The following is a 20,109-nucleotide window of genomic DNA, read 5'->3' as shown; positions in this document are numbered from 1 at the left end:
TTAATTGGCAGAACAGCAGTTAAAACCTGTGAGCTCTTTAATTCTAGAGTTCTTCTCCAAGAGGCCTGGAACTACTAAGTCCTGGCAATTCTTTGAGAATTTCTTTCAAGTGACTCTTCCTCATCATCTCAGAGTAATTGTGGTATAGTAAGAAATATATTTGATCTTAGTCTCCAGTGTCTGTTCCTGGCACAGAGCTAAAATCTTTTAAACTTCCTTGTTATTTATACGTGCCTTTTTCAATCACACCTAAACTTATGCTAATGAGGGGTGACTTTGGGTGGGCCCCCAGATAGCCTCAGGATGGGGCTGGTGACTTAAAGATGAAGTGATTAGAGGGTGAGAAACTTCAGCTCCACCCTCAACCTACGGGGAAGGGAGGAGGACTGCAGAATAAGCTGTCAATCTGAGTGTTTCCTGTTGGTGAATTTACTCAGTTGCTATTACGGGTCACAGCTGAAGAGCACCTGGCAGCTCCGTGACATCACTCCCCTTTATACTTCATCCTGTGCATTTCTTCCATTTGGCTATTCCGGACATGTACCTTTTGTCATAAACTGGTAAATGTAAGTAAGGTGTTTTCTGAGTTCTGTGAGCTGTTCCAGAAAAATAGCAAACCTGAGGAGAGTGTCATAGAACCCCAGAATTTGTAACTGGTTGATTAGAAGTGCTGGTGGCAACCTGGAGCTTGCCACTGGCATCTGAAGCTGGACAATCTTGTGGGACTGAGTCCTTTAATTTGTGGGATTTGATGTTAACTCCAGGTAGTGTCAAAATTTAATTGAGTTGTTGAACAGCCAGTTGGTTTTGGAGAATTGGAGAATTGTGTGGTGTCACTAGAAGTGGTATCAGAAGTAGGATTGCTAGCCAGGCCCTAGCTCATGGAAACATGTGGTTTGGGTAAAGAAGATGAAACAGTGGAGGAAAGGATGAGGAATCTTTGATTTCCAGGGTGGCCATGGCCACATAGTTACCCAAAGTGTGGAACAGTAATTGTGCTGTAACCAATTACTAAAGGTAAAATTTACCAATGGAATTTAGAGGTAGATCCAACTCCTGGAGAATTGATTCATTGGATGCTAAAGGTGATGGAAACTAATACGAAAAAAGCAAACTATTTAATCTTTTGGTTATTGTTCTCTGTAATAGCAAAAATGAAAGGAAGGGAGAATGCTGGTGAGTCCTTGATGCTGGAGCAAGCTCAGATTTTAGCTTGTCTGAGTTTTCACCACTAGTCTCAAATCTGTCCCTGAAGGGAAAAATTATATGGGGAAAACAGAGTACCTGTAAGACTCTGGTCATAAGAAGATTGGCCACATGGGAGAGGGCAAAACCAAGAAACTACTGAAACTAGGAAGTACAATGTGAGAGAGTTGTTTTATTTTGTAGATTAAGATCATCAACTTCCTGAAGAACCTTTGCTGAAATGGACTGTGAGCATGACTAATTTAGGGGCAGTATCTTTGTTTTTACAGACTTCAGAATGGAAGAACGTGTTTGGGTTCTTACAGGACCCATTGGTTACTGTGGAACCATCCAGATGGCTATACACCATCCGGATACACAGAGGGTTATTCCTGAGGAAATGGCCAGCCTGCTGGGTTGGAGAAAAGCCACTCTGAGGTCTCTTTACCCTGACAAGGGACACTGTTAACAATCCCTATAAATTCCAAGTGGAATGCCCTACATTAAGCAGCTGATCTGCTTCATATGCAAGCCATGTGGGACTGGCTTTATGATGACCTTGGCTTTATACTCACCCACTAAATATGCCCATTACCTAGGTCATGGTAAACACTGTGGTTAAGCAGGCCACTTTTGCATGGACCCCCACCCCATGTAAATTTTCTGCTGCAAAATCAAGCAACAGTCCAGTAAGTCTTTTTTTTTTTTTAAGATTTTATTTATTTATTTATTTATTTGATGGAGAGAGAGAGAAACAGCATGAGAGAGGAAAGGGTCAGAGGGAGAAGCAGGCTCCCTGCTCCAATATGGGACTTGATCCCTACCCTGGGATCATGACTTGAGCCGAAGGCAGTCGCCACTCAGGCGCCCCAGTCCAAGAAGTCTTATCAAATTTGTTGTCTAAGCTTCCCCTCATGGGTTTTATAGATGCCAATAAAAACATTAGATTAATAAGAGAAGGGGGAGACACACAGGGGAGAGTTAAGGTCCATCTTGATGGACAGTAGGATGGATATGTTTAGATGGTTATTAAGAAGGGGACTTCAAATAGCACCATTTCTCCTCAACTGTTACTGCTCTCAGTCTCTGTCCTTCCTATGTAAGAGGACATTGATGACCCTTAGGGCCCAAATTCCTTCTGTTCTCCAAGACCTTATCCCAGGAGGTCCTTTCCTTTGCTCACATTGCATCTCCTTTACAGCATCTTTCTTGCTCACTCCCTCCTTGCTCATTTGCCCAGTTCTCTTTCTCACAGTGTTTCATAGAGTTGCTTTTGGTGGTACCATTGTTGCTGTGTGTCACAAACTCTTACCCTTCTGGGTAGGTGATCAAAAGCCCCTCTTCCCCTGACATGGATACATTGTTCTCCAGGAATTAGGTTCTGAGACAGAGATGAACATACAAGAGATTTCTTAGGAAGCACTCTTGGAATCTACGGCTGTGGAATGAAGGAAAGGTAGCAGGATTGGGGAGAGGGACAAGTTGAGCTTTGATGTTGTCTTGGTAGAGACCTCAGTGGACCTTAACGGGAGTTCTGAAGCTGGGATGACCCTTCAGAATTGTCCTGAAATGGCATGAGTGGGTTTGCTTCATTTGGGGAAATGCCTGTAGGGGGCTGATAGCTGAGGGTTTTCTTTTGAGAGCACTCCTAACAGCCAGGAGAATAAGTCCTTCATTCCTGAATGGAGACCAGGCGACAATGACAGCATCCACCACCGTCCATACACCTTGTGTGCCACTTGGATCCATTTCTTCATATACGGTCTGGGAGCAGCTCTTTCAGCATTCTTGTGAGTCTCCCTTCATGGTGGCAACTTAGAAAAGGAAAGCTAGTGGGAAGAATTATAGGTACTGTAGCTGGTATCAGGATAGCCAACATCTCCTTTGTGTAGCAGCTGCCATGCCTCCTCTGTTCTTGTAATCAGGACCCTCTCTGGGGTCAAGATAGTGATGCCTTGTTTTGCCTGCTGGTCTTTTCACAAAAGGAGCCCCAAGTTCCTGGGCAGCAGTCATGCTCTGTCCCCTGCTGGACACATTTTCCCTTTGGGAATCAAGACCTCTAAACCTGCAGAGCCTAGACTTGTAGGAGCAGGAAGTGCAAATTCCCCAGGTGGATCACAAGATTAATGGTAAGAAGGCCATTCCTGCTTCCTTCCTTGTTTCTGGACTCATGAATTCTATCTTTTGGGCACATAGCACTATATAAAGGTTGCTATTTTAAAGTGGACACCGCACGTTGGAAGATGGCACCCTATCTTCTGTAGGTGTCACTTTCAAGTTTATGCTTTAGCTGTGCCTTCACCAGCCCATTCCAACACTCTATCAGGCTGGTGGTTTCTGGGTGATGTGATATGTAATGTGACTAGTGGGTCTCCTAGTCATGTGCTCACTTTACACCTCCTTTGCTAAAGACTGGGTCCTTGGTCTGATGTGATGGGATCCCATGCCTGTTCAAACACTGTAAGCTCTTGGAGCATGGTGATAGTTGATTCCCGGTGGGCAGTACAGACAAAACCATACCTGCAATATGTTTTTATTCCTGACAAAACAAATTGCTTCACCTTTTGGAGTGGAAGGAATCCAGTGTCGTCAACTTGCCAGTAAGAGGCTAGTTGGTCTCTTCAAGGTATGATGCCATGTTGGAGACTTGGCTTCTGTTTTGTGGCTAGTGGGTTAGACATTTGACATGTGTCAGAAACCTGTATCAGCTTTGGTAAGTGAGAGCCCACACTATTGGGTCTATGGTAATAGGTTTCTTTCTTCTTTTTTTTTTTTTTAAAGATTTTATTTATTTATTTGACAGAGAGATCACAAGTAGGCAGAGAGGCAGGCAGAGAGAGAGGAGGAAGCAGGCTCCCTGCCGAGCAGAGAGCCCGATGCGGGGCTCGATCCCAGGACTCTGAGATCATGACCTGAGCCGAAGGCAGCGGCTTAAACCACTGAGCCACCCAGGTGCCCCTGGTAATAGGTTTCTAATGATGATATGCTGCCCCCTAGTCTCTGTTTTGGGAGGAAAGTCCTGTCATTTCTAGTGCTGTCAGTGAGCTCAGCTCAGCAGGGGTGTTTTCTACCATCAGCCTCGGCCTGTATAGGAGAGCCATTATGGAATTTCTTAGTGATGCTGGTGCCCCTCTTACTAAACATTCCTTATTACTTTCGAAAATTGTGTATCCCATGGAACACATGGAACAGTTATTTCGTAAGTTTTCCAACCTCATATAATATATCCATTCTTGATACCCACCTTCTGAGCCTTTTTATCCTTCCTGTCAGTGATGGTGTTTCTGCCTCCCTTGGTGCAGGCCGTCACTTTTTCTATGCTTTTAACTGCTGATTAATTATTTTAAACCTTTCATTACTTTTTTCTAGTGCATCAGTTGAGCTTATCTACACTCAATTCCCTCATTCTTAGAGTTACAATTTCCCTCTTGTTTCTCGTATAGTTACAGTTTCCCTCATGACCCGGTCCGTGCATTTCCTTCCACCAGCATACAATCCCAGTTCACCGGGGACTCTCCCAACTCCACCTAATCAGTGCTGGCCCCTTGTCGGCTGGTTGGTGAAGGATCCAGCTCCACAATCCTTCCTTTCTTACCATCTGGTTTCTTGAAGCATCCTGGCACCAACTTCTACAGGTTGGGTGACCCAATAACAGACCCTAAGATGGAGATGAACTTGCCTGAGGTTTATTAGGGAGTACTGTCAGGATCGCTACCTGTGAAGGAAAGGAAGCAAGTAGAATTTGGCAGAGGCGGAGGATGAACCTTGGTGTACTCCCTACAGAGGCCTCGGCTGACCCTACAGTGAGTTCTGAAGCTGAGATAACCTCTCAGAAGTGTTCCAGGCTGAATCAAGGGGACTGGGCCTTTGTTCCCTCCCAAACTGATCAATCATAGGCATCCTATGGGTATGGCCTGGGGTGAGGTGGTTTTCCTAGGTGGAGGCTCCTGGGTGGGCTCATCATTGAGGGCCATATTCCAGCAGCACCCCCCTGTAGCTGGGAGACTGTCTTTCATTCCTGAGGGGAAACCTGGGTGACCTCTAGCAGTGTCCACCACACTCCTGATCTCAGGTTCCTTAAGAAAGGGCATAGATATAATTTGGACATCCTCTGGCCTAAGAGTTATTATGAGTAGACCTTTGTGGGGGTCGGAGTGAGAATGGTAAAAACAATTTTATTCTTCATTTTCTCTGGATCTTAGAACCTCTGAAACCTGTTTTGGAGGCTCCCAGGCCACTAGGCAATAGGTGAAACTTGGGGCAGGGGAGATGAGCCTAGTGTTTAAAGATCTAAGGCTCACACAGCTCCTGCTTCCATAGCAAATTGGGCTCCAAGCTTGGAGAGTGATTGGCGGAGGGATAATATGGGCTGCCTGGTTGGGAAAGAGAACTTCCTAATTAATTTGGGCTAATTGGATCAGGTACCCACTTAGGGTATGATCCATTGTGTCAGGAAACCTGTTCAAATTCTATACAGGTAACCAGTCAACTCTCTGGCTGCCTGTGAAACTGCTAATTAAATCCATAATTTCCACAGCAGCCTGGAACTGGTGGGAAGAGGTCCCCCTCTTGTGGATTTTTTAGGGAGTACCAGAGAGCGAGGAATCTATGAATTTAAGGGCATGGACCCTGAAGTAATGGTCTTCTGACAGGCAATTCCAACAGTGTGTCCAGAACCCTCAGTGGTAAGGGACAGTGGCTTCAGATTCAGTCTCCGGGGTTAGAGTTCTGGGTCGGCCGCTCACTAGTTGTGTGACCTAGACAAAACACATTACTTTCTGAGCTTTGATTTCTTCCTAGATGACATGGAGATAATAATGGTACAAGGTCATGGTGAGGTTCAGTGAAATCCAGAGTGCTTAGAACAGTATGTAGGGTGGAAGGAAGATGCCGTCCTTTTAAACTGCATCTCCCATCTGTATAGACCATTGCTGACTTAATGAGGTCCAGGTCCCAGGGCTCCTGGCGCCCCACGCCCCATTCACAGGATCTGCTGCCTGGGAAGAGGAACTCCCTGTGGTGAGGTGAAGGCCAAAGGAAAGAATGTGGGAAACTTTGAAAAATCCTTTCCCTGACTCACCTCCCTTCATCACCCATGGAAGATGTGGCAAGCCTTGACCTAGCAATGACTTGGCTCCTTTTATTGCCAGGCAGTCATACATTTATTTGCTCAACACACACATACACACACATTTGTCTAAAAAAAACCCTCACAGAATTCAGCGTCCCTAGAAAAACCCTACAGTCATCTGCTGTTATTCCTGCAGCCTCACTCTCCCCACCCGAAATTCCTCATGAAAGGCTTCTTTCAGTAACAACAATTCCCTTCAGAGAGGAGAGAGAGAAGCTTTGCATCTAAGAGGAATATGATTTAGAAGTTTCCCTGTATTGTTACGCTAGTAACTGAGCAAATCTAATCAGTCCAATAAGAGCTTCCATGGAGGATGTGTGGGGAGTTGTGGGAGCAGAGAGGAGGCAGGTCGCCTGGAGCTAAGGGCCTTCACGCAGGTTCCCTAGGAAATGAGTTATTTTTGTACCGGGCCTAAAGAATGCTCAGGTGGGGTGAGACTAATGCCCCCGCGGAGGGAACTGCATGCACGGTCCTGTGGCAGGGAAGGCCTGGCAAATTTGGGAACTGAGGAAGATGACAGTATGACCACTCGAGCCCTGGGAGGGAGTTGGAGGGTGTGCGAGGCTGACACTAGACTGGCAGTGGCACTGGAGTAGGAGGATTACATCAGACCTTCATCTTAATCCCCAAAGGAATGGATGCATTTGTTAATAATTTTGTTTCATTTATCCATCCCGCCATTGGTCAGGTGACACACACTTAGAAGTCTATTCTGTGCCAAGTGTTGTGCTGTGGACCCTGAAACACAGAGATGACTATGTACCAGCTCCTCCCTCAGCCAGCTTGTGGACCTGTGGGAAGAAACAGACATGAAGCACAGACCCACAAGAAAAGGCTTTTGGTGACATGTTTAATTGGTACTGTAATGGGTCCAGGGAAGAAGTGGCCAATTCCTGCTGACCTGAGAGTAAAGGTTGATGGGAACAAGAAAAATTTTTCCAGGAGGCCAGTCTTGAAATATGAATTAGCTATTTACCTAGAGGAGAAGATTAGGAAGGGGTTTCTCCTTTGTTTTTTGTTTTAAGATTTTATTTATTTCAAAGAGAGAGAGGTAGAGAGAGCACACAAGCATGAACAGACAGAGTGGCAGAGGGAGAAGCAGACTCCCCAGTGAGCAGGGAGCCCAACCTGGGGCTCATTCTGTGACTCCCAGATCATGACCTGAGCTCAAGGGAGACGCTTAACCCACCGAGCCATGCAGGCATCCTTCCTTTGTTTTCAATGCTTGAGATGCACAATGTTCTTTCAGAGCCTACACAACATGCTCCTGGCTTTCTCAGGGCCTTTGCATCTGCTGTTCCTTCTACCTAAAAAGATCTCCCTTTCCCTTCACTTAATTAGCTGCTACTCATTCTTTAGCCCAGTTGTGATTTCCTTGAGGATGCTTTCCTGGTCTGTTTTTTCTTTTTCTTCCTCTTTCCCCTTCCCCTCTTTCTCCTCCTCCTCCTCCTTTCTCCCTCCTTGTCTTCCTTTTCTCCTCCTGTCCTACTCTTCTTCCTTATTCTTCATCCTCCACCATAGTTCTAACTGCAGTTATAATTTTGTGTTTGTTTATGTGCTTATTTAATTAATGCCTGCCTTTCCAGTAGACTCTAGACTTCATGAGGGTGGGGACCATGTCTGGTTTTGCTCCCATTGTGTCCCCAGTACACACCACAATGTCTGCTAGTGCCTCCATAAGACTGATTGCTTGAATAAATTAGAAGTGAGAGTATAAGCAAAGGGCCAAAGGCATGAAACACTATGTAAAAGGGGAAATTTCCAAAAGCTCAGGTGAAGGCTAGTTGTGAGAAGAGATGCTGGGAAGTAGGCAGGACCTAGATATTGAAGAGTTTGTTTGCAAATCTGGGTAACTGAGTCATTAAAGGATTTTATTGGAGTCTGTCCTGCTAGCCTGTGGACCTTTGGTGAGGAGAGCCAGAGAGATCAGCTGGTAATGGGTGACATTAGAGATGAATTCTGAAAAGTGGGATTGAAGAAGGTTGTTCAGCGGGGGAAGCAGAAGAGATACAAGGAAAGCAACACCCACAGAACCACATCTAAGGGCTCTTGGTACCTGCCAAGGGGCCACCTCAGATCTCTAAATAAACAGATGAACAGAGGGAACACTTGAATTAAAGACACCAAGGTTTCTGGTTTTGTTGATGTTAAGAGGTGGATTGGCACAAAAAAAGGGATATAGCTTCCTCTGAGGCTGACGGTAGGGGTAGGAGGAGGACAGAAAACAGGATTTCAGTGTCAGGTGATCTGTCAGGAATCAAGGTCACACAGGCCCTGGTGACTGACTTGCTTCCTCCCCCATCTGCTTATCTTCTTGCCCATCAAGTTTCAGCTTAGCCACTCCAGCACACACAGGGCATCCTCCCCGTGCTCCACCTACAGCACACTCCTCTGGCCCTCAACACTAGACAATTACTCAGTGGTTTCTCCACAAGACCATAAGTGATGGGGGTGGGGGCTGGAGGGCAAGACCTTCAGTGTCTCTATTTTATCTCCACTCCCTGGCATGGTGCTTGGGGCAAGTAAAGGCTCACTGTCACTGTTTATTTGTTCAAAGATAAAGGAGTGATTTTCTTGTATCTAATCTAATTTTTATATACATCTCCCCTCCGCCCTCAGTAAAACGTCATTCCCCCCCAAAGAAAGAAATCATTTCAGCTGTGTTTCTTGGAAGCTTAGCTTCCTTGAGGGGAAGTTTGAAATAAAACTTTAACCCTTGCTTGAAATCAGCTTGTCTAAATTGCTTTAACAAAGCCCTTGCTTTGCTTTATGTGAGTAATAACACCCACACTGTTTTGTTACATGGGTGTGAGGACCACACCCCAATAAAGTGTTTCATTTTAAAATCTGGTTTTCTTAAAACCAGAAGAGCAGTGTATGCATATGTTAAGAATTTTTTTCAAGTATTTAAAGGGTATGTTTTCTTTTTTTTTTTTTTTTAAGATTTTATTTATTTGAGGCGGGGGGCACAAGCAGGGGCAGGGGCAGAGGGAGAGGGAGAGGGAGAAGCAGATTCCTTGCTCAGTGGCAAGCCCAGTGCAGGCTCAATCCCAGGACCCAGGGATCACGACCTGAGTCGAAGTCAGCAGAAGTCAGATGCCCACTGACTTAGCCACCCAGATGTTCCTAAAGGTATGCTTTAAATAGAGAATGCTTCTTCCTACCCCAAACTCTGGAGCCTTTCTCTGGAGAGAAACATAACTTTTTTTTGTGTGTGTTTTTAGAATGTTTCTATGTGTGTGTATGTGTGTGTGTGTGTGTGTATAATAGAGTGTTGAATGGGACTTTTGATGCCTCAATGTTTTTACCAAAGCTTTAAGGTTAGACAATATATATACCCAAAGGATTACTTAAAAGTTGGCTGAACAGGGGCATCTGGGTGGCTCAGTCAGTTAAGTGTGCAGCTCTTGATCACAGTTCATGTCTTGACCTCACGGTCATGGGTTCAACCCCCACGTTGTACTCCATGGTGGTTGTGGAGTCTACTTAAAAAAAAAAGTTGGCTGAACAGATCTTTGACCTAACATCCACCTTCAGTCTATATAAAAGAAGTCTAAAAATTCGATGACATTTATTTATTTATTTTTAAAGATTTTATTTATTCTACAGACAGAGATCTCATTTAGGCAAAGAGGCAGGCAGAGAGAGAGAGAGAGAGAGAAACAGGGTCCCTGCTGAGCAGAGAACCCGAGGTGGGGCTCAATCCCAGGACCCTGAGATCATGAGATCATGACCTGAGCCGGAGGCAGAGGCTTAACCTGCTGAGCCACCCAGGCACCCCCAAATTCTATGACATTTAAAGCATTGGGGCCAGTGCTATGATTTTTCTAAGTGTGTGTACATTTGTGTACATGTTTGGGAGGGTGCAGGGGGCATGCTGCTAAGAAAACCAAGAGTGGTTGGGAATATGGTATCTTTCTTGGGGAGAAAGACTTGGAAATTTGTGGAAATGTGTACCCAGCACAATCCCAGTATAGCTATCAGAGCAAAGTATGGTGAGAGAGTTCTTGGAAGAGCGTGGTATGTGACAAGGACTCTGCTGCCTCCTTTGCACCTGTATAAGTTTCAGGCGGAGTCTGGCTGGAGTAGCCCTCAGTGTTAGAGCAAGGAGAGAAGGCAGCTATGGGGTAGTCTGTGTGCTTAGAGTATGACATGTCCAAGTCAAGTGAAGATCAAAGAAGAGAGCTGAATGTGAAGGAACCTTGTCCAAGGGGGTACTTGGTACTGGCAATAAGAGACTATGGAGTATAGTCAGTGGAAAGGAACTGAGGAAATGGGGACTCAGGAGATTAGCTGGAGGGTATATACACCTTCCTGTCTGCTTCTTCCCCAGACCCCAGGTCAGCAAACAGCGCATCCCTACAGGGCCTCTGAGATCCATACCTGTCCCCAGGAGAGAGCCAAATGTAGACACCTCTATACGTCTATATTATCCAGAGCTCAGTTCCAACAGGCTAGGGACACACACATAAACTCACACCCAAACACCCCATGTGGACTCCAAAGGAGTCAGGTGCCGCAGGTGAAGGAGGGTGGATGGAAGATGAAAGCACTCTTCACACCTCCTTTTATTATTACAAGTTCCCAAGCCACAGAGCTGGCCTGAGCTGGAAGTACAGGGCTGGTGGGGGACATTTTTGAACTGGAAATATTTCTCTATTTTGATTTAGGCAGGACTGAACCATTTTAATACACAGGAGTGAGCTTAGTTGTACTTATCGACTTGAAACCGTTTTTCTCTCTGAAAGTGACTGTGCGTCTGTGGGATCAGCTCGAGACTTCATGGGACGGGTGGTGTGAGAAGGGGTCTCAGTACAGCATGTGTGAAGGCTGTGTTCGGAAAGAAAGCTAAAGAATATTTGTGCTTCTCTGCATTCAGTTCACTAAGTAAATCCATTGCATCTGTATTTATAGGCTGTCATGCAAAATACACAAAGGAGAAAGCACTACATTGTTTCTTTTGCTTAGCAAAATATCTTTTCCTATCAACTGGCAGAGAGCTAACTTCTGGAGAGTTCCAGCGAGCCGGTGAATCATATGGGCTCCTCACTGGATTCTGAATGGAGGGTAAATGCCCAGAGGCAGGTGAGGGTTGAGGTCTGCTTCAACCTGGTACTGTACTGGAGAAGGACGCTTGCGCCTGAGGCCACAGTGAAACCTTTCAGTTAGATTTAGACTTGGATGGGTCCTCATCCAGGATCACAGCCTGGCACAGGGCCCATCTACTTGGGAGAAGAGAGCAAACAGTTTCATTACTGTCTCTAAAATAATAATATCCAAATTTTGTTTTTACAAATCCCTATGAATAAATGACTTTTGAGCACTCATCCTCAAATGTTCCTTCATTTACAAATCACATAATAAATTTACAGTCATACTGTAACATAGCTATTTTTCTTTAACAACTTATTAAAATACAAATTTGAGAACAAAATAAAAATAGCAGCTCTAATTTTCTAAAGTCTTATTCTTGTACCTCAGTGGATTGGTTTGTGCCCGGTCTGTGATGTGCGTGCTCTGCTGCCCTAGAAGGAGAATCTAGGTCTGACTCAAGAACAGAAATGGAGGAAGAGTGTGGTTCACATGGGCCTTCAAGTCCTACAAGAGAGCAAGAGCCAGGAGACTGGGCTGTGGTTTGGCAAACACTGTCTCATCTCAGCACCTGAGTTACTCATTCAGCGAGAGGAGAAAGAGACCAGAAGTATTCTTTCAGGAGAGTGTTCTTTTGGAGAGTGGAGCAGAATCTTTTCTCTCCATGAAAACTTAAAGAATGAAGTGATAAGCAGCTCCTCCTACTTTAAAACTTAAAATCAGTCTAGTATTCCACTACCATAACATATCTTGAAATATTTTTGTGTGCCCATTTTTTTCCTTTCTGCATGTTCCAGCTCTAGACTAGGGTGGGCAAATTCTGGCCTTTTGCCTCTTTTGGGGACAGTCTATGAGCTGAGAATGGTTTTTACATTTTTAAATGATTAAAAAAAAAGAATGATATATTAGGACATATGAAAATTACAGGAAATTCAAATTTCAGTATCCATAAAGTTTTATTGGAACACAGCCACCCTTATTTATCTCCTTTCTGTGGCTGCTGTTACACCTGAATGGTAGAGCTGAGCTGTCACCACAGAAACCCTCTGATCCTCAAACCCAAAGTGTTTGCCATCCAGCCTTTTACAGGAAATGTTTGCTGAGCCCTGCTGTAGATAGTGCAAATAGCCATATTATTTCATGGAAAATTAGGATTGTTGTAATAGTAGGAATGTTAAGAGTGGTGTGTTGGTATCTGGTATGTCTGTTTATTTTCAAGTAAGTTTTTGAGAATGACAAGGAAAGGGGAATCAGACATAGGCTTTATGTCATTATGGTGATGGAGAACAGAACAAAGCAGATAATTTAATTCACCCCTTCTTGCCCTGGAGAAACTAGGAAAGGTCCTTTGGAACTTCTGAGAGTGAGGACTTGGTGGTAAGAGGTGGGCTGGGAGTCTGGAGGAGAAGGTCAGACCAGGAGGAACTGTTATGCCAGGGTCACCATCAAGTGGCTGAGCAGCCTTACCCCCACCATCAGGAGGCCCTCTACCCAGCTGAAATTCATGGATTCAACTACCATGGTATAAAGGAGAAGGCCTGATGGAGGAAATCAACTGTATCAGTGTACTCCACTTCTCTGGCACCTTCAACTTGAAAATCCAATTGACATTCCATCTTTAAAAATGAAGTAAACATAAGCAAGGCGAAACATATGCAATCCCCTCTCCAGACCAAATCTGATCTCCAGTCCCCATTTCTTTGCTCTCTGAAACAGGGAGCATCTCGAAAGGGCTCTCCCCATGTGCCATCTCCACTTCCTCAGCTATTTGTCCTTCAAAACACTCCCATCTCATCTCGACGCCCCCAGTCTACCAGAATAGCTAAGGTACTTATGACCTCCACATGAATAGATCTAGTGGGCACTTCTGGGTCTGCACATGTTGGATGACTCTGTCTTCCAGCACTCCCTTCTCTCTCCTTTTCTGGCACCTCAGTTTGGCTGTTCTTTCCTGCCTCCCCCATCCCTTCTGTTCCTTCTCAGCCCCTCGAAACATTGACTTCCTGTAGTTGCTGCAAACACAAGGTGATGAGGTGACGTGTGCTCTTCACCCATTATCTGATATTATTGAGGGATGGAAGGACCTTGGTTTTACAAGCTACCTGCTAACTCAGCCTAGCATCAGTGGAGGGTTCAGGATGCAAGGCAGGTACTCTGGGCTGAAAAGCAAAATCATGGTTCTGGTCTTAGATTCAAATAGCATCAAAAACCCTAGATCCTATTTGTGATGCTCAGTTCCCAGTATTGCCCCTTGTTAGGATGGCCTTCCCGCTTTATGCTCTTTCCCCTTAGAACACTCAACTCTGACATAAGCAACCTGCAGTATACTTGCATGTTGCCCTTGGTGAGGGTGGGAGAGGGAGCTTCCTCTTAGCCAAGACAGTTAATTTCAGCCTTTATCACCTAAAAGTATGTGAAGTCATTGTCTAACATAAGGACATATCTCATAACTGGGCCTCCTGCCCGCCTGGCTCAGAGCCTTGTTATTTCCCTTATCTTTCTTGTCTTCCTTAAATCTAAGCCAAGAGGCAAGGCTAGTATATTATTTTCTGCAACAGTTTTCTTCTTTTTTAGTGTTTTTCTCTTAAAAATATCTCTTATCTGTTCCTCCCTTGTGACACTGTATGCAATGTTACCAGTAGCCAATAATGGACTTTCTTTTGCTTTTTATCTGCTGGGAAGCTCCAGCCAAAGCAAACCTCCTGCTTTAACTTTCATGTGCTCAAGTAGACACTTCGGCTACTCAGAGATGCATGGAAATCACTGGGGCTGAGGTCTATAGGTCCCATCTCACTGCACAGGAGAGTTGGGTGCTTTCCAAGTCCTGTGCAGGTGTGAGTATGGGCAGGGCTGGTGACCTTCTAGAACTTGCTAGACCTGTTGTATCCTTTATGTTGAAATCTTGTTTGTCCCTCTCACCATTTCTTTGGATTGAAAATATTCAAATTCTTATTTTCATTTACTGCGGTCAGAATTTAATGCACACATTCTGGAGGGAGGGGGAGTAAAATCAGATTCTGGAGCTGGGCTTTAGTATCTTAGCAGCTAAGAAAGGGAGGAGGAAGCCAGGAAGTAGAGCTTTAATCAAATTATGACAACATGACCCTGAGACAGGTACTGTTATCATCCCCAGTTTCCAGGAAACCGAGGCTGAGAGAGATTAAATGATTGATCAGTGGAATCAAGACTTGGGACTTGCTTCCAGGCCGTGCTGTCAAAATTCCAATGTATGCCTTTCTCTGTCCACCTTCCATTGTGAAAGTCTTTCCAGCTAGAGACAGGCCTATAAAATGTCAAGCTTTCCTCCAATTTAGGGAATAGTTATAGATATCAGGGTGCTGCATAAACCTTTGAGAGTGTGTGCTCCAGTGACTGGACATCATTGAAAAGGTGGGAAATGTGTGTAGCATTCCAGTGTCTACCAAGAACATAATGCGTAACGTTAACACAAGCAAACAAAAAGCGTCTTTTCTGTAGTCCTTGGCTGGGTAAGAAAACAGCTCAAGTTGTTATAAATGACTAAAGAGGTGGTCTGATTCCTTAGTTTACAAATGGAGCTTTGGTTTTCTGTCCTTGGACAGACAGATCCGTACCACTGTAGTATGAAGGCATACATGAAGAGTGTGGATGGGAAGTTGGTGATTTGAGGAAAACAGGAAAGCTGTGCTATAGACAGCACAAAAACCAATTGATTAGGGAAACACAGTTAATATTGTGAGACAATATTGGATTTATAGGACCATTATTCTATTTCCATACTTACATATTATTCAGGATAAGTAACTTCAACTGCTTTAAGAAACAGTCCTAAAATATCAGTGACTTAACCCAATATGGATTTACCTTTGGCTCTTGTCACTGTCCAGCGTGGGTCTGTGGTGAAAGAGAAGTGAGAGGGACACAGGTAGACAGAGGTTCTATCCCCTTTAGCTCATGACTCCTTGAATTGCCTGGATGTTGAAATCCGGGCAGCAGGTGGGGGTGTGGGTGTGGGTGGGAAGAGAGAGAGAGAGGTGATCCAGGCTTGGAAGCAGTTTTCATGAAATCCTGGGCCTGGAATAGTGCCTGCTGCTACTGCTCAGATTCCCTTGGCAAAAAGTGGGGCAAGGAGGAGGCCTGGGGAGTCTGTGGGCCCAAGAAGGAGAGGAGAACAGGGATCCTGCAGAGCACTGTAGCCTCTGTTGCTGTGTGTAACCCTTCAGTACCAGGGCTAATTAAACTCACCTTGACATTCCCTCCTTGCATTCTCTCACCTGCTCAGTGTTGTCACTTTCTTCACCAATAGAAGCTCAGAGACTGTGTGGAATTGTTGAACAATTTAGTGCTAGAGCTCAGATAAGAATTCAGGCTTTCTAATTTTTAGTTCGGTATTTCTTTTACCACCTGTATTTACTGGACTCAGGTTGTAGGACATGACTTTTCGGCGAAGGGAGAGGTCAGTGTGGGCTGGGGTGATCAAAAAAGGCTTCAGAGGAATGTAGTGCCTCAAGTGGGTCTTATAATTTGTATAGGATTTGGATGGGCCAAGCAGAGGCCAAGCAGCACATTTCAGGCAAGTTTGAAAACATAGATTTGGGCTTAGGCAATAAGCACATTCATTTATTTCAATTTATATCCTTTTACTGATTAAAAGAAATTTATTAAAAATTTTAAAAGATAACACATTTGCATGGCTCAAAATTCAAAAGGTATAAAAGGTTATAAAATGAAAACAAATCAGTGCCCCATCCCTGTCTGCTGTCCCCATAAGCTCCCCTTCTCAGAGGCAAGCATTATTACCAGTTTCTTTGGTGTCTTTCCAGAGATCTTCTATGCATATAAAAAGAAATACTTGGATTGCCTGTCTCCTAATAATGTCACCGTAGCAAAGCATTATATTTGGTAATAAGATCAGATACAAAATGATATTTCAGAGTTGTTTTAGTTTGTGCTTTTTCTTTTTATAAGTAAAGTTGATCATTTCATATTTAGGGCCATCCATATATTCTTTTATTGGAACCCTTTCCTTTGCCCATTTTTCTGTTGGATTATTATTCTGTTGGTATTATTATTATTGATTTCTAGAAATTTTTTCCATGTTAGAGAAATTAAGCATTTGTCACTAATACGAGTATCAGTTTTTTTCCAGTTTGTCTTTTCCTTCATGGTAGATTTTTCAATGCAGAATCTCAATTTTTCCATTGTTAAAATTTTGATCTTTTCTTTTATAGGTTATGAGTTTGGGGCATACCTAAGAAAGATCTTCCATCCTCCAAGATCTCTTTTACCAAAGTCCTGTGCTTGCTTCTTCTGAAGGGAGGAAATAGAGACCATGGCCACTGGATCCGGACCCAGACCCACCAGCAGCACTGCCACCTCCAGCCATTCCCAGGCACCACAGGATACAGAAAACTTTGATCCCCTGAGTCATGGGGTCAGACCAGGGACCTTGCTTATAGGAGTCTAAAGGCCTTATTGGAATGCAGAGATTCACTTCTGACCAAGGGGGAAAAATAAGATAAGGGGAATCCAGTGATAAGGAAGATCTGCTGGCTATTCTGGGAACATTTTTGGGTCAGCCTGACCCAGAACCAGGCATCCCTACATCTCCTGAGAGCCCAATGATCTTGTCCACACCCACAGCCTCACATACTTCTTGTGTGTTGATGAGTTCCAGATTTGTATCTCCAGTCCCTACATCTGAGCACAGGTATCTCTAACTTAATTATCTCTAAAATGGAATTTGGGATCGTTTTTCCTGAATTTGATACTGTTCCAGTCTTCCCAGCGAGGGATTAGGTGTCTCAATCTACGTAATTATTTGTAGTAGAGACTTGAAGTCATCTTTGGCATTCATCTTGCTTATCTCCAGATTTTATTCACCACCAACTCACATCTATTTCTCCTCCAAAATGTATCCTAAATCCTGCTGCTGATCACCTCTACAGCTACTATCTTAGCCAAAACTGTGTTATCTGTTGCATAGATGGTTTCAGGTTAATCCTAACGGGTTTCCCCACATCCACCCTTGCCCCCAGTCCCATAGTCTACTTTCCATAGCTGACTCTGTCCAAGTCTGCCTTCTCCCTCCCTTCTTGCCTGCTTTTCATGTTGCACCATGCTAGATGGTTATGGAGTTCCCTCAACGGCCGGGCCCTCTGGGCATTGCGTATATCAGTTCCTTTTTCAAATACCTTCCTATCCTTTGACCCTCTGGCAGAGCTTCACTTCTGTTGTGAACATACCTCTGGCATACTCCTGGCATAATACCTCTGGTATTATTACATAACATACTCTGGCATAATACCTCTGGCAAACTCCTACTCATCCTTTGCATCTCAGCCCAAATGCCCCTTCGGTGCTGCTGTCCCTGCATGCAAACCCCCAAGCGGCCATTTAGGTGATTCCCAACACAACTAGAGGCTCATTTAATGCTTGTTTGAATGAATAGATGAATGGGATAAAGACCAAGGAGGGCAGGGCTGGCTCGTGCTGGGGTCTGGAAGAAAGGGAGAATGGAAGAATCAGCACCAGGGCTTGGTGGAATGCTGGGTCTGGGGAGTGCTCGGCCTTTGTATGGCCAGACTGTGATATGACAGAGGCCTTGTCTGTGGCGGGTCTGTGTGTGCATATGAGGTGACACATATGGGTGTGGCCTGGTGTTGGGGAGCCAGCAGAAGTGAGCTCCAGGTGGTAATGGGTAGGTGGCCTTGCTATGGAATCTGGTCTTCTCAGGCCAGAGCTCCTGGGATGGGATTAATTGACCCTGCAGAGCCAAATCTCCTCATGAGACCAGGGCACAGCTGTGGCCACATCTGAAGCAGGGACCAGGAGCAATAGCAAAAAAAGATGGAAAGTCCTGAGGAGATCGGGGGGAGGGAGGAAGACAGATGGGGGAACCAGATGGGACTCGCCTGGCTTTTAGGGACACAAGAGCTCCCCAAAATGCCTCTCCATATGTCCACAGGGCTCTGAGTAAGGGTCTCTAGTTACTGAGGTGCAGAGGGTCCTGAATGAGGGTCTCTGGGAGTCATAAGCTATAGATCTGGTCATTGAATGGCCTGAGTGTAAGGCCACATCATGAAGGGGGCCTAAGTGAGAGGGCCTGGTCAGTGTGGGACCTGAGTGAGGTGTTCTGGTCACTGAAGCCCAAGTGAAGGTTTCTGGTCATTATGGGGTCTGAGTGAAAGCCCTGGTTACTGGGGACAGGAATTAGGGGCTAAGTGAAGGGCTTGATCCCAGGGACCTGGGGGCCATGGCTAGTAGTGGCATGAGCAGATCACTGCAGTCATAGTGAACGTCTTGGTAGCTGGGCTCTTGAGAGGGAGGCCACTCCATTAATCCTGAACTGAGATGCTTGGAGAAGCCTTCCGAGTGCCTGCAGGCGGCCCAGCACACTGGATGTTCTGGGTCTGACCAGCATGGCTCACAGCAGCCAGCAGATGGCACTGTGACCCCACGCAGCCAGGACTCGGAGAGGGGCAGCTGGTGAGCAGTCCTTGGGGTGAAGCTCAGCTAGACAGGCTCAGGGGAGCCTCCATCAGCTTTGGGAGCCACAAGGCCTGGAGGCGTGGGGGGTGTTAGGTGGACTCCAGCCAAACTCCCTGGGGTGATGGCCCCAGGCTGATCCCCTGGGAGCAGAGAATTCTGTGGTGAGTTACGAGTCCTGTGTCTGTTCCTTACCCCAGGAGCCGGGACAGTCTCAATCAATAGTTCTGGAACACAGAACAAGAACCTGAAATCTGGCCCACCACACCCAGATGTACTTCCACCTGTGGGTTGGTTCAGCTGTCCCAGTCCACTGATCCAAAACAAATTAGGATCCGCCCTGAACATTAGAGCGATTGTTTGGCAGAACATCTGGCGCCCTGTGAAACCCAGAGAGAACTGGAGTCCGTTCCTTGCTGCAGCTAGAACTTGGCGCACCCCTGCCACATCGTAGGGTCCAGTCTCATTCTAGAACCATGTCACATGTCAGGACTTTGTTGTACCTCAACAAAATTGTGCTCTGTACTATACTGTTGTACTCTGTACAGTCACAGAGTGGGGCTTGTCATTCTTTGAATAAAGGCACATCCTAGGACCCTGTCAACAACCAAGAGCCTGTCCTGTCACTACTTCCTAGGGTCCTGTCACTACTTCCTAGGGTCCTGTCACAGCCTGTGCTTGGCCTTGAGCTATGACAGTGCTGGGTATATGACTGAGCCCTGAAATGTGCTGGAATTTGAGTGATACAGTGCTGGGCAGTGACTGTAGCCACAGTCTGTGTACAGTAACTGGTCCACAGACTTGCACCTGTGAGTTTGGGCATTATCAGCAAGTATCCATTTATTTATTTATTTATTTTTAAAAGATTTTATCTATTTACTTGAGAGAAAGAGAGCAAGCAAGAGAGGGAGGGCACAAGCTGGGGGAGAAGGGCAGAGGGAGAGAGAGAGAAGCAGACTCCCCATTGAGCAGGGAGCCCAAAGTGGGGCTCAATCCCAGGACCCTGGGATCACGACCTGAGCCGAAGGCAGCCGCTTCACTGATTGAGCCACCCAGGTGCCCCTAGCAAGTGTTTGTGATCAGCATCCGTACCGATCATGATGACAAGTGCCGTGGGAGATACAGATAAAGCAGTTCTCTTCCGGCTGTCTGTGGGGAAAGACCAGTTTTATTTTTAAAATTTCCGTTTTGGATCCATTGCAGACTGACACTTTTGTAAAATTCAGTTAAATTGC

The 20,109-nt window shown here is 45.3% G+C and overlaps 1 long non-coding RNA gene across 2 annotated transcripts in view; it reads left to right on the top strand.

The window, feature by feature from the left end:
- The window catches only part of LOC125078496 (uncharacterized), a 43,063-nt gene that overhangs the window by 663 nt on the left and 22,291 nt on the right, over positions 1 to 20,109 (top strand). For both annotated transcript variants that reach the window (XR_007120907.1, XR_007120906.1), the window contains exon 2: positions 16,618 to 17,096. This is a non-coding gene — a long non-coding RNA (uncharacterized LOC125078496). The remainder of the gene's footprint in view (positions 1 to 16,617; positions 17,097 to 20,109) is intronic.

The sequence above is a fragment of the Lutra lutra genome, chromosome 10, assembly GCF_902655055.1.
Source record: "Lutra lutra chromosome 10, mLutLut1.2, whole genome shotgun sequence".
Lineage (NCBI taxonomy): Eukaryota > Metazoa > Chordata > Mammalia > Carnivora > Mustelidae > Lutra > Lutra lutra.
The sequence above is the reverse complement of the archived record's forward strand: the minus strand, read 5'-3'. Positions and strand labels throughout refer to the sequence as shown.